Here is a 13896-nt window from a genome sequence, read left to right on the forward strand (position 1 = left end):
GATCCACAGCCAATTCAACCAAAATTTTGTTGTTACGAGACCACCAAACAAGTGCTCGAGGTCCCAATACCAGCCTACATAAAAGAAATCAAGTGTAATCAAGGGTCTTGTTGACATACAACTACAAGCACCTCCAAAGAAAAAAAAGAAAGAAAGAAAGGAAAAGAAAAAGGATACTCCTACTAGGCACTGCTGCATCTCGATGATTGGGCACTGCTGCAGCAGCATGAGGCTTCTTTTTGATCCTCCTAGGAATCTCCCGAAATGATGTGCGAGCAAGCAATGTCCTTGTACTGGTAGTTGCTGTAGCTTTTTAATATTGCAACTGTGTTGCCCTCACCCATGCACAGGCCCGGTTGCAGTAAACAGACTACTGCAGAGACTGTGAAAAGGGCCTGATTGAGTGAGATGCTTCTTCATCAGTCCTCAGCACCAGCGTATCTTCCAGGACTTTACACGGCCTGCTGCTTGTTTGTTACAGCTGATCCGTATTCTTCGATCGACCTGAGCACCGTCAGCATCCATGACCATGAACAATCTCCTTTCTTTCTCTCTCTACCGACTGAAACCTGCTGGATGCGGAGGCCCAGCACATGCCAACTGGACACGTCCATCTTTCTCTCTCTACCGACTGGGCACAACAGGAGAGTTACAGCGCCATTTCTGCAAACTGTTTTTTTTTTCATTTTGATTCCTAGGATCTCAAGTTATGTGCAGCTCTAATCTCTTTCCCCCCCCCCCCCCCCCCCCCCACACTGTCTGTAAATAGCAACTGAATCGAATCAAGTACACAAACAACACGCAACATCAGGGAGTTCAGAGAAAAAGATTCGGCACATTATTATCCCGTGATCAAACTCAATACCCTCCAAAGACTCCTCTTTCTACCGATCTTGTCAAAGATGGAATAGCTGGGCCGCTCGAGAAATTAACGTTGTACAGGGATGGTGTTGATGCATGCATATATACCACACACACACACATGCAGTGGCAACAAAAACAGTGTTCTTGAAGGGAACCCCTCACCCACACCAGTCCTCCTGAAGTCCTGATCCATGGGTGGGCCCCTGTGGCAAAGGGACCGGGCCCACTAGTGCTGTCCTTGGAGGCAATCAAATCCTAGATGTGAGAGCAGGGGGAGGAGTGCATCATGCATGTGGTGGTGGGAAAAAAGCATGACATGACCATTTTTCAGTGATGGGAAAATGAGCTGAAAAAGAGAGGGACGAACAGTGTTCAAAAGGAGTCAAGAGAGGCATCCAATGATCCCAAGATGGCCTTGCTAGTATTTCTCCCCCCCCATCAATTTATAGCAGAAGGATAACCTTTTTCCCAATGTGACTGAACAAAATAAACAAAGATAACATTGCGAGATTAGGTATCATGATTTGGGGGGATAAAGCACTGGGTCAGTAGCCTGAAATAGCTACTACTCTACTAGCAGATTGTTAATTAGGCCTAGGTGGTCTAAAGAGCACTTGCATCCATCATTACCAAATTCAGCATGAGATGCAACAACTTTATGTCAATGCTTGTTTTTGCTCTCCGCTCAAAAGCAGCATTCATCAAGTTCCTTTGAGTTTTCTGAATCCCTGATCAGACAAACATGGTGAAGTGCCAACACTGCTTTTCTCTCCCAGCGCAAGCATTTGGATCGGAGAAAAGCAATTGATACACAAACATCGGAGGGTGACAGGACCTGATGACCATATGTGATGTGTTAAGCAGATAAGAAGAATGTACTAATCCAGATATCCTTCTTGTGAGTAAGATACCTTACCAAGATTCATTTCATCTGGTGTGGAAAAGTTGTAGAACATACATCCACATGTTTGCACACTTGCAGGAAGGTAAGCTTCACCTCACTTCCCCTGTCTGAAGAGAAGTTCAGATCTGGTCAACAAAACAATGCAAATAGCCCAGCCAAAGCCATCACCTAAAATCCTCTCGCTCTGAGGGAGCTGGCTCCATCATTGCAATGCAAGCTACAAAACAAACATGCATGGGCCAGTGCCCAATAAACGCTTTAGCCAATAATCAATCCAGCAGCAAGCACATTTACACGCCCGCATATTTCTGTCCATGAACAGTAATCCCAGTCCTGTTCCAGGTTAGACGACTCCAATAACCATTTGTTATATCCTTATGTGGCTAATCAGACACAGTGCTTCCATCCATGACAGACTACAGAGTGCCACTTAATGAGACACCTAATCCTCTGAAAGCAACAAAAGTGGGTCAAACGAGTTGATTAATATATACTATACTGCGCAGTGCAGGACATTCTGAAACAAAAGCTTGTGCAGCACAGCTCCACACCCTTGCAATGGAACCCTAATTCTCAGGCATGAACAGTGCAGGGGTCCAACTAATCATGGTGTAATCTGAAGTGACACCACAGCATAAATTTTATTATATTACACATCGCGAAAAAGGCTGAGCTCGATTTGGACCACTCTGTCTCAGGAATGGAATTAAGCTGATGATAACAACAACCACATGAAGGACCCCAAAAGAAAATTATAAAAGCAGCAAATGCTAAAGCATATATAGATTAGCCAGCATTTCCTTGACAGGGACAGTGCCCTAATATCATACACCAGGTGGGCCCGGCCATGGCTTGGTGATAAACACCAGGGGCACAGGTTGCATCATACAAGCTGCAGGGATGCTCATATTAAAAAAAAAGAATTGTTGCCCCTGTTTTGGAGTGGTCTAGAGACAACGGTGATGATTAGGAGGGAATCAGTGTTCCCCATGGGGGTATTAAGTATGGGAGCCTCATGCCGATAAAGACCCTAGCTAGCAAAGCCATGCAAACGCGAGGTAATCGCCCATGCCACACATCCTGCCGGCCTGCCTGCCTGCCGTGGCCTGCTTCCTGACGCCACTCCGGGAGGCAAACACGCAGCCTGTCCAAAGCTAGGCTCATTACTATATTGCATCCCTGCACGTTCAGATCAGTACAATGGCCAAAGTACACTCATTCACACGAGCATGCTAATGGCTCCATTCTTTAATTAGTGGAGAGCATGTACAGTGATGTTTGCTAGATGTTGCTGACAGATAGGAAGGGATGAAAATTGAAATGAACGACAGCTCGCAGGGAGATGCAGGTGATGTTGGCGTTCTTATCTGCTATCCTTGGCAGGATTAGTATCTATCATGAATTCATGACCTAGCAAGCACTACCACGATGCCACCACCAACGAGTTGGACATGTGATTAGAAGTAGTAGCGACCATAATGAAGCGTTTGAAGATCACCACTCAGCAGAGAGGCGAAGTCGGATCATCTGACCTGACGGATTTGTCAAAGCGGAAGATGGCCAATTAGAGCAAGGGGCGCCGGGAAGTCAAGCGTGCGCGGCTGCCGGTGAAAAGGGCCGGATCCAAGGCCGTATCCGCTGATGGACAAGCACGCGATCGAGCGCATTTCTTTCACCCGTCGCCGGCGGCGAGCGAGAGGGGGTCGAAACTCGAAAGGGCGTTGAAAAGATGGCGGCCGGCGACGGCGACGGTGGCCGACTCGCTTTTCTCTCTGAATCTTTCCTGCCGGAAAAAACACACCACGCACCTGCATCGACGACACACGACGGCACGAGACGACGGCTGTGCATGCGGTGTCGGCGACGTTTCTCGCCGGCAATTCCACGGCGGGCCCGTCCGTCCGTCCTCGGTTCTCACTCACCATGTGTGCGCGTCGTGTCCTCGTGCGGCGGCGGCGGCGGCGGCACAGGCCGGCCGGCGTGCAGGAAAGCAAGCATGGCCCAGGCTCATGTCGGCTTCAGCCTCTGAACTCTCCACCCCCCCGTGCGATGTGTGTGCTAGTGTGTGAAGCTAGCGGCAGCATGGCATGCATGGTCCCTGCACACGCTGCGTTGAGTCGAGTGCGTTCACATATGCTCGTGGATCACATCCAGCAATGCCACTGCATCTCTGAAGAAACGAGAGGGATCGATGAACTGAACGAAAATAGATAGATTTACCATGATTCTCATCACCTCTGCTGGTACATTGACCAACACAACACGAGTGTGGATCACTACCGGACAGACTCTGTTCGCTGTGCTGTGGCTGGTGCTGATTTGTTATGAGAGAATGTACTGCTGGCTGGCTAATGGCTGGTGTTAGTTTGGAGTGAGAGAAAAATATTATTGGCTGGATGCAGTGAATAAAGTGAATAAGAACTGCACAGCTAGAGCCCGGCCGGCATGCCTGCCTGACGCAGCATCGACAGCACACACGAGGATCGCCGTACCGGCGAGGCAGGCAGACAAGCGGCCACACAGGGGGATTAGAAAACCCCACTTGAAACCCAAAAGCTAGCGGAGGAAATGCTCAATGAAATCTGAACACATGCCCGGATCCCAGGCAGGGCCCCGCTGTCCATTGCTCCACACCTCAGCACTGTCAGCTCGCAGCATGCAGCAGCAGGATACAAATACCAAAGGGGCTTTTCTTTCTCATACATTCTGCCCAAGAACCGGGACATCTTTTCCCCATCTCCTTTTTTCCCCTTTCTTTACTTGGGTCTTGTTTAGATGCAAAAATTTTTGGATGGAAAACATTGTAGCATTTTTGTTTGTATTTAGTAATTATTGTCCCATCATGAATTAACTAGGCTTAAAAGATTCGTCTCGCAAATTACAGATAAACTGTATAATTAGTTATTTTATTTAGCTACATTTAATACTTCATGTATATATTAAAAAATTTGTTGTGATGGAAAATCTTGTAAAGTTTTGAAATTTTGAATGAAACTAAACAAGGCCTTGCATTGCCCTACCTACTGTCTGATCAATTGTTTATCTCATTATATGCATGCTGTGTGATTGCGTGTACGTGCCCCATGCCATGAATATACAATGGCATTGGCATTGGCATGCATGGGTGGATCTTGCATTGCTGCCAGTGCTTCAGGCTGCTGGGGCAGGCAGGCTGGACCCGGCCGGGAGACGATCGACGACCCTGCAGCTCGCACTGTTCAACTTGAGCTCCGCGGTGCTCTGGCTCTCTGAGCTCTGACTGCCACCAGCTCGAGCTATCTCGGCCTGCTGCAGTGCCATGAACACATGTGCAGCAACAGTGGGTGCAGGCAGCCGAGACTGTTGCTCCATAAATTTAAAAGGAGATGCGCTGGGGCTCGCGCGCGGCAGAACGCGTGCAGCGCGGGGCATGGAGGCAGCAGCCATGGACATGGCTGGAGCTCTGGGCCGCTGCGGCTGCGGTGGTGGTCAGTGGGGTGGTGCCGTGTCGTGTGCTCCCCATGCGGTCGAGCTGAGCTGCAGAGGCGGTCGTCGAGACGGTGGCAGTGCCGGCAGCGTCAGAACTCAGCAGCTACCAGCTCGCCGGCTTCAGCCAAAGATTCCATTCAGATTCAGGTGTGTGATCGAGTTTATTGACCTGGATGGATCAAAGCTCCTTCAGTACTAGTACAGGTGCGGAGAGAGTGAGATCCCTCCCAGGTCCCAGCAACTCCATCCATGGGCGACAGCTTGCTCGAGCTCGACCGTGTCGACCTTTCCTGCCTGGCTGTTCCATGGCCATGGCATTTTGCCTCGGAACGTTGCTTGCCGTGGGCACAGATTTGTGCAGGCCTGTGCCATGGATTTTGACGGCTTGATCGAGGGCTGACGGCTGGACCAGATCGCTGAACCGACTTCACTACCATGATTTAGACATGTGTCATGAACTATGAAGCCATTGGTGTCTCCGTTGGTGCCGAATCCGGCTTTTTTTTTCGAGAGGTGAAGTGCTGAATTCGGCTGGTGTGGTGTACTACACTGACAGTCAAATTGAGGGGCGGACGAGACATTTTTCGTGCTGAATGGGCCGCACCACAGCCCGCTTCAACGTTTCCATGCATCTCAGGCCCAGAGCTATACGTGGACCTTTCGCGTATTGGGCCTAGTTTAAAGCCGTCAATTTTGAAGCTCGCCTTCTCGTTTTGCCAAAGATGAGACTGGCATCTAGGGATGAAGTGAGTAACCAATAGTATTTTATGGGTCAACTAAATAATTATGATGGCATGCTATTTTAGTTCATTTCTTCTCCTAAATTAATTACGCACAATACCATCATAGTTCGTTTTATCAAAGTTTTGAATCAACCAAATGACCCAAAATAAATATAACTGCATCCCTCCCGGCATCGGATTCATCACACAAACGAATTTAGGTGGAGCGCTGGTAGATAATGGGCCGAACATGTATGAATTAAGCTTAGGCCCAAGAGACATGATAAACTAAAACGCTAAATCAGAGGCACGTGGGGGTTTCAATTCAACTAGAAAGGCCCGTGGCTTTGCCGTGCGGGGCTTGTATTTCACGTCGTATGTTTGTAGTTGATGCGGACTTTAGTTCGTGCATATAATAATATAATAATTATGGTATCTAGGTAAATGTATTTTCTAAAAGCAACATAGGTAAGACAAATTCGTCGATTCACCACCAAGATCCACCACCACCACCCCGCCGCCGACCCCGCTCAACCTGCCTCCTTCCACCGCCGCTTTTGACCCACTTCACATGCCCCCTTCATCAAGCTCTGGAGCCGCTATTGGGCATGTCAAGAAGCCCACGATGTGCCTCTCGAACGACGAGGTTTACTTCCTGGGGGATCTGTTCAAGGAAGTTGTGGACAAAGGAAAAGGGGTCCTCGGTTCTGCGGCCGCCATCCCCAAAGCCCGTGACGTCCACATGGTCACTCGTGGATATGGCGAGCCCACGCCGCGTCCCTCCAATGCAAGTGCTGGTTCTGCTGGTGGATCCCGCTCCCCTCCTCCGCCTGCTTCCCCTGTTGCTGCGGAGAGTGGAGAAACCATCGCTGTGTCAGAGGAAGAAGACGTGGAGGAGGAAGAATCTGAGGAGTCTGTGGAAAGTGACGACCTGGATGACGGTCCTGAGTACTTGGATGTCTGGGTGGCCGAGGGCGACTGGGAGCGGGCGGCAGTGTACGCCTTCGTCTACATCGAGCCGGCGGAGGCCGCAGCAAACCCAGCGCCTCTGATCCGGGCGGCCATGTACTGCGCCGTCCCCGGCATCAGGTTCCAGCTTGTCCCCTCCTCCCGTGGTGTGATGCTCCTTCGTTTCTCGTCCATTGCTGCACGAGAAGCGACCATGGGTGTTCAGCCGATTCACTACGGTGGAGGGACCGTTGTTCGTTTGGAGAGGCAGGAGGAGACGGACAACCGTTTCGTCAGGGAGCCGGAATGGCTAGCTCTGGTTGCGGTTTCGGACTACCCTGAGGAGCACTGGGATGAGCAGAAGGTGCATGAGGTCTTCAAGTGCATGGGTACCGTAGTGGAGATTGACCCGTCCTGCATGGATGGCCACGACCGCTCTTCCCTGCGCTTCGTGATTGCTCTGGTTACCCCGCACGTGCCGTCCCTCATTGGCATTCACCCGCCAAGCGGCAGGGGGGCTGTGGTCCGCCTCAACACCATGGCCCTCTGGCCCCGTGGGGATCAGCTCGACGCCCAGGGGCAGCTTGTGCCGTTTTTTGGGCCGCCCCCACCCCGACCGCAAGCTGGGCTTGGGCCGCCGGCAAACGGCGGTGGGCACAACATGCTCCCACCTCCACCACCAGTTTTTGGGCCGGCGCCGCCTCCTCCCATTGGTCCTGCTCCGCCACCGCTCTTCCCTGCTACCTTCCTGGGCGCCTCCATCCTGTGCTACGGCTTCATCAACGCCTTCCCGCTGCCACCGCTACCCGCACTGCCGCTGCAAATCAGCATCCCTGTGTGCCCCCCCGCCGCTGAACGCCCAAAGCTCCACGCACCATACCTGCTCCTGACCTGGCACGAGAGCACCACCACCTTTGCCGATCAAATACCGCCGCCTACAACCCCAGCTCCACCGCTCGCGACGCCTAGCCTCAACCCGCACTCACGCTGCCCCAAACCCAGGAAAGCAAAAAACAAAGTTTCTGCCAAACTTGGGCTGCCCACTGTGGGTACCCGTAACAGTTCTCGTTTGGCTGCCAAGAACTCGGGGAAGTTCGAGTCCATGGCAAGCAAGGCTACTCAGCTAAGGGCTCTCAAGGATAATCTCGCTCTGTGCTCCAAAAATGTTCAGCTGCATGTTGCCAAGAAGAATCTGCTGAAGAAAACCAAAAAACCAATTGGCAGTGATGATTTGAAAAAGCTAGCTGAAGCTGTTGGGCTGGGAGCTGAAACAGCTCGTGCTCTTGATCGTGTCCTCGCCATTGGAGCTGAAACTGCGAGCACTTTGGACCGGGCGCTTGCCGGTCAGACATGATCGAACTCCATGGTGACCTCGCGCGGATTGCTTTGCCGTTATCTGTTAGCAATAGCGCTCTAATCGTCACTACTTCTCGTTGTTATCTTTGGACGCACGCTGGCTGCAATTTACACGCCCCTGTTTCCGTTGTTGTACTCCCTCTGAACCTTGCTGCTCTTAGGTTGTGCTGGTTTGTCGCTGTCAGGCTATGCTGGCTCTTCGGGTCTGTCTGTCGCGCTGCTTGTTCTAACGCTCCTCTTTGTAACCTGCGTCCTTGTCACCTATCGTGGACAACACGATTTGTATCCGGGTGTGGATTGTGGGTCCAATGAATGCTAGCACTACTACTTACGGCCTCCTCTCCTGGAATGTGCGCGGTCTGGGTGATGACGATAAGTGCAAAATTGTGCGTGACACTCTCAGTGCACGTAATATCACTATTGCTTGCATCCAAGAAACTAAGCTCCGCTCTGTGTCGCCTGCCAAAGCTAGATTTTTTTCTCCCTCCAAACCTCTCCAATTTCCACTGCGTTGACGCGGCCGGGACGCGGGGTGGCATCCTCACTGCATGGGATGATCGCGCCTTGGCCATGACTTCCTTCTTTACTAGGCGCCACTCTCTAACACTTTTCTTCATGAGTAGAGCCTCTGATGCTACCTTCGCCGTCACGAATGTTTACGCTCCGGCCGACCACCATGACTCTCAGCATTTCCTTGAGGATTGGAGTGAAGTTGCCAGCCATGTTGATAGCAACTGGCTCGTGGCGGGCGATTTCAACCTCACAAGGAATGCTGACGAGAATAGCAACGGCACCTTGCACCAGAACCTTGCCGAGCTGTTCAATGACACCATCCATGCCTTGGCACTGATCGAAATCCCTCTTCTTGATCGCTTATTTACGTGGTCAAACCACCGTGCTGAGCCCACTCTTGCGCGGCTTGATCGCGTTTTCTTTAATAATTCGATGAGCCTAGCCTTTCCCAACTCCTCCCTCTGCTCACTGCCAAAACCAACCTCCGATCATACCCCGCTCCTTCTGAATATTTCTACCACTATCCCAAAATCCAACGTTTTTCGCTTTGAAAATGCCTGGCTGAAACACCGTGACTTCCTCCCCACTGTGCTTCCTGCCTGGTCGGATGGTTTGTCCCAGGACGCGGCCGGCAGTTTAGCCCGATCGTTGAAAGCAGTCCGGTGCGCAGCAAAGGTATGGGCACGGGGTAAGCGCGCTCCTCCAGCTCTCATTCAAAATTGCAAGTTTGTGATCTACCTTTTTGACGTGCTCGAGGAAGAACGTTCTCTGTCTGCAGGGGAACGCACGCTGCGCCTCCAATGCCAAGACCGCCTGGCGCTTACATTGCGTGAGCGAGCTGCCTACTGGAAACAACGGGGCAAGCAACGTGCAGTCTGCGAAGGGGACGCAAATACACAGTTTTTCCACGCTCATGCAAGCCACCGCCTGCGCCAGAACCAGATCCGGGCTCTTGAGATCGACGGTGTGATGGTGTCCGCCCACGATGCCAAGACGAGTGTTCTAACAAACCATCTTAAGCAGCTTCTCGGTGTGGAGCAACAAGCAGTCTGGTCCTTCGATCTTGACCTGCTGTACGCAACTAAAGCCCGTGTCAGTGCAGAGCCGCTGGTGGCGGAGTTTTCTGAGGTTGAAGCTCGAGCAGCAATCCGTGCAATGAACAAGAGCAGCTCACCCGGTCCGGATGGTTTTGGGCCAGGTTTCTACTGTGCAGCTTGGGCGATGGTTTCCAACTCAGTGATGGCCCTAGCGCATGCTTTCCATGGCGAAACAGCAGAGCTTGAGCGCCTCAACCGCTCATATGTGGTGATGCTCCCAAAACACAACGCAGCGGTGAAACCAGGTGATTACCGCCCAATCTGCCTCCAGAATTGCCCGTTGAAAATCATAGCTAAAATGCTCACCTCCCGCCTGCAAAATGAGATACCAAAGATCATTGATATGGATCAGACAGGGTTCATCAGAGGTCGCTCCATCTCAGAAAATTTCATATACGCCATGGAACTGGTGCAATGTTGCAACAAACGGAAGCTCGCGACACTTGTTCTAAAACTGGATTTTGCCAAGGCCTTCGACTCAGTAAATTGGGACAGCTTACACAAGATCATGGCAGTAAGAGGTTTCCCCCCGCTCTGGTGTCGCTGGATTGCCAGTTTCCTCACCACATCCAAGTCCGCGGTACTGGTCAATGGCACGCCTGGTCCCTGGTTCAGTTGCAAATGTGGGGTGCGGCAGGGTGATCCCCTCTCTCCGTACATGTTCTTGATTATGGCTGACGTTCTCCAGCAGATGGTGAAGAGTTGCTCAGAGATCAAACACCCCGCTGATGACAACTTACCGTGTCCCGTCCTGCAATACGCGGACGACACACTGATTGTCCTTCGAGCAGACACCGGTAGTGCGCGGAAGCTGAAAGAAATCCTTGACTCCTTCTCGGCGGCAACAGGGCTCAAGATCAATTACAACAAGAGCACCATTGTGCCTATGCACACCTCTGCTCGTCATGTGACAAGGCTGACCAACATACTGGAGTGCCAAGAAGGTTCCTTCCCTCAAACCTATCTTGGGCTGCCGCTTTCTTGTGACAAGCTGCGACTCAGTGCATTCACTCTGCTGATTTGCAAGTCTGATCGTTACCTGGCGGGATGGCAATGCACTCTCCTGAACCCAATGGGGCGTACAGTACTGGTAAACAGTGTCCTGGACAGCCAACTTATCTACGCCATGTCCTCCCTGCTACTACCCCAGGGTACACTGGATGCCTTGGACAAGAGACGTCGTGCATTCCTCTGGGCGGGGGACGACCACGTTTCTGGTGCACAATGCCTGGTTGCTTGGGAGCTGGCGTGTCAGCCAAAGGAATTGGGTGGTCTTGGGATCAAAGATCTTGCAGCCCAGAACAAGTGTCTGCTACTGAAACTTCTCCACCGCCTGCACAACCCCGGGGGATCGGCGTGGGCATGCTGGGTGCGCAGCAAAATCGATATGATATCGATGCATGGGGACATAGCCGGAGCGCACTGGCGCGACCTTGAGGAGCTGCTGCCTATGTACCGTGCAGTAAGCGTGAGCAAAGTGGAGAACGGGGAGACAACCAGCTTCTGGCAGGATAAATGGCTGTCTCAGGGCCGACTCATGAATATATTCCCGCTCCTACACAGCCATGCTACCACAACGGAGGCCTCGGTGGCTGAGGTGCACCGCAATGGGATCGAGCCTTTCCTGGCATCACGATTTTCTGCCGGTGCCAGGGAAGAACTGGCTGCAGTCAAGGCGATCCTCGAACACCTTGAGCTGACTGACGCCGACGACCAGCATTTCTCGCCGCTTTCAGAGATGAAGACCGAACTGAAAACAGGGCCTATCTACCGGCTAACCATGCTTGCGACCGGAGCACCAGAATGCACTTTTGCAGATTTTGTGTGGAAGAACAAGGCACCACCACGGGTACAGTTCTTTGGATGGCTACTGGTGCTGCAACGCCTCAACTGCCGTGCTAACCTGAAGCACAAGCACATACTGGAAGAAGCTTCATGCGAGCTATGCAAGAGTGGAGATGAGGACTGCGATCATCTCTTCCTGACATGTTCCTTTGCAGCTCAGGCTTGGAGCAAACTAGGCGTGGATACTCAAGGGTGCGCCGTGCAGGAAGTCTGGAAGGTGCCGCGCCCAGCAACAATCCCGGCCAAGCACTACGACAGCTTTCTTCTGCTAGTATGCTGGAACCTGTGGAAGCACCGCAACGAGGTGGTGTTCAACAGCCTCCCCCCTTCGCATGAGAGACTCTGGTGTGCCTGCAAAACTGATGCTCGAGAATGGAGCTATAGGTGGAAGTCAGCAGACTACGCAGTGAACGAAGCCTAGTGTTTTCTCTTTTCGAATATGTAATCCCTTTCCAGTTTTTTGGCCCCCTGTTTTTCCCTAAATTTGCTGAAGACCAAGTGTAAAACTTTTGGCTTGCAAAAAGCCCGTTAATCAAAATTCAGGTGGGGGATGCTCTCCCCCCCCGGTGACCATCAAAAAAAAAATTCGTCGATTCGCTATATTCGTATAGGTTTTATGGTCTGCAGCCCGTTATTACGCTTGGTATATATTTTGGGCTTTTCTGTTATCATGGCGCTATCATTTAAGTAGTATATTATTTTGGGTATCAAAATAGGTTTATGACTTATTTGTAATATTTATTGTGGTGAAAGGAGAGGAAAATTATTTTTTATGGAGGCAGAGCATATAGCTTGAAGCTTAATGTATTTGCAAAATGAGTAGATTTGGACTTTCAATCATGTGGGAATTAATAAATTAATGTATTTGATGATATTTATTTTCAAAAATAGTGGTTATATTAAAATATGCCGCGTCATCGTAGAGGTAGCATGAGAAGCCATAGAAAAATGGTACTATGATATTATATTTTCGGAAAAATAAAATCGTATGTTGAATAAATTATGAAAACACTTTGAATTTACAATTTTGTTGTGTAGCGAAATTTTAGATTTTGATATTTTGAGCATTTTTATAGAAGTGCTTTGAATTTGAAATTGTACTATTTAATGATGTTGTAGAGTTTGATATTCTGAGCAACTTTTGTATTGAATATTTTGAAGTTTGAAGAGGTTTTGATGTTAAAATTGCAGGTAGAACGGATCGCATGTAAGCATTTGTGCAAACTTACTGTGAATATTTTTTGTATTTTAAAATTTTCTATACAACAAAATTGTAGTTTCTGAATTTTTTATCAAATTTTATATTAAACAACTTTTGATTTTGACGTGCTTTGGTGTTCAAATTGTACGTGTAATGTTTCTTGCGAAGAGTAATGGGTTGTGTTTTGATTTAATGATGGCATAATAGCCACTTTGGTCCTTCAACTTTACTCTAAGGATCAAGTTAGTCCCTCAACTTTCAAAAAGATCAATTTGGTCCATCAACTCTTATTTTCAGATCAAATTTGTCCCTATACTGATGTAATACTCCATAACACAAGACTCTTACACTCTTTATGTGGTTACCCTACCATGACACTAATACACTATATTGCAACTTTTTTTTGACACATACAATATATGACAACTTTTGTTATCTCCTACTTAAGATCTCTTACGTCATGGTATGGCAAGAGGGGAGGAGAGCACCACTATTTATTATAGGACTCCATGGCTCATGGTTTTACCATATGTTCATTTTCTGTACAATGTTTTTTTACAAAATATATAACTCTAGAATTTTTCTCATGCTTATCTAACCATAAAAATATTTAATTTCTAGAGTATTTCATATTTTACCATGAAGTATGGTAACCATGGTTCTAGAAGCTTCTCACAATTGCATTTCTAGTTCAACATTATACATATATGAGTAATTTTGAATATAAACATAAAATCAAGAAAATTTCATGTACTAAAGTACATCTTGGGCTTCATTTCCTTGTTTCATCGTTGAGAAAATACTAAGTTTTGTAATTGATTCAAATATTAAACTAACAATAAATAAACACTAATTATATGGTTTAGTGGTCTCTTCATACCCCACCGTAGAATACGTTCTAATCAAAAGGTTTGCCGATATGACCTTTATATGTGTGTCTTTTATGTGTGTGTGTGGGAGTTAGTACGCCGTGCTAGG

At 49.3% G+C, this 13896-nt stretch overlaps 1 long non-coding RNA gene across 1 annotated transcript; it reads right to left on the bottom strand.

Annotated features, from left to right (window-relative positions):
• Positions 1 to 1387: 1387 nt before the first annotated feature.
• LOC120705239 lies at positions 1388 to 1930 on the bottom strand. Its single transcript, XR_005687848.1, has 2 exons — positions 1781 to 1930; positions 1388 to 1699 (listed from the first exon to the last, which is right to left on the bottom strand). It is a non-coding gene; the product is annotated as an uncharacterized LOC120705239 (long non-coding RNA).
• Positions 1931 to 13896: the final 11966 nt, after the last annotated feature.

Source organism: Panicum virgatum, chromosome 4K, assembly GCF_016808335.1.
Source record: "Panicum virgatum strain AP13 chromosome 4K, P.virgatum_v5, whole genome shotgun sequence".
Lineage (NCBI taxonomy): Eukaryota > Viridiplantae > Streptophyta > Magnoliopsida > Poales > Poaceae > Panicum > Panicum virgatum.